Source organism: Herpailurus yagouaroundi, unplaced genomic scaffold, assembly GCF_014898765.1.
Source record: "Herpailurus yagouaroundi ecotype Mexico unplaced genomic scaffold, PumYag 160, whole genome shotgun sequence".
Taxonomy (NCBI): Eukaryota; Metazoa; Chordata; class Mammalia; order Carnivora; family Felidae; genus Herpailurus; species Herpailurus yagouaroundi.
In genome coordinates, this window is record NW_024412401.1 from 52,207,108 (window position 1) to 52,208,538 (window position 1,431).

Genomic DNA, 1,431 nt, shown 5'->3' on the forward strand with positions numbered 1-1,431 from the left:
CGGCTCAGGTCATGATCTGGTGGGTTCACGAGTTGGAGCCCCACATCGGGCTCTGTGCTGACAGCTCAGAGCCTGGAACCTGCTTTGTATTCTGTGTCTCCCTCTCTCTCTCTGCCCCTCCCCTGCTCATGCTCTGTCTCTCTCTCTCTCTCTCTCTCTCTGTCAAAAATAAATAAACATTAAAAAAATTTTTTAATAAAAAAACCCCAAATATCTACTAGGATTAGTCAGTGACGTCAGCAAGGTGGCTGAATATAAGGCAAATATACAAAAACCAGCCGTATTTCTATATACTAGCAACAAACAACTAGAAAATGAAATTTAAATCATGTACAATAGTATCCAAAAATTTAAAATACTTAAAATATGAAGAAGTTTAATGAAAGATAAGCAAGAACTGTACATTAAAACCTACAAAACATTGCTCAGACGTCTGAACCAAGATGCATACTTTGGCACTCCTGTTGAAACTGAGGACTTTTATACCACCCACCAAGGACACACCAACCGGCCGGGTTTTCCTCTTCTCTGAGCAGAATAAGGCCCAAGAATAAGCCTCCAGCTGGCAAGTCATATAACCTGTCCGGTAAAATATCCATCCCAAGGCTGGGCTCTGAAGCTGGTTTAAAGCAAAAATTGAATCCATCACAAATGAAGATCATCGCAAGATGTAACCTCCTATAGATTGGCCTGAGTTTCTTTCTCACTGCTCATGTAAATAGCAACTAATACTTTTCTTTTTTTTTTTTTTTAAGGTTAATTTATTTCTGAGAGAGAGAGAGAGACAGAGTGCGAGCAGGGGGAGGGGCAGAGAGAGAGGGAGACACAGAATGTGAAGCAGGCTCTGGGCTCTGAGCTGTCAGCACAGAGCCCGATGCAGGGCTCGAACTCAAAAACTGTGAGATCGTGACCTGAGCCGAAGTTGGAGGCTTAACTGACTGAGCCACCCAGTTGCCCCCAACTAATACTTTTCAGTAAACAGTCTGAAGTCTTTTTAAATGCTGGAAAGTGTAAGAAGATATAAATAACTGGAGAGGTATACCATGATCATGGATTGAAAATTTCAATATTGTTATGATATCCATTCCCCCCCACCCCAAGATGCTATATAGATTTGTTGCAATTCGCAATCAAAATTCCAGCAGGCTTTTTATGGAAACTGGCAATCTGTTTCTACTATTTATATGGAAATGCAAATGAGCTGAAATAGCCACAATAATTTTGAAACGGAACAAAATTGGAAGATACACCCTATCGGACTTCCAGGCTTACTATAAAGCTGTAGTAATCAACACGGTGTAGTATTGGTATAAGAATTAATAGATCAGGGGCGCCTGGGTGGCGCAGTCGGTTAAGCGTCCGACTTCAGCCAGGTCACGATCTCACGGTCCGTGAGTTCGAGCCCCGCGTCAGGCTCCGAGCCATCAGCCC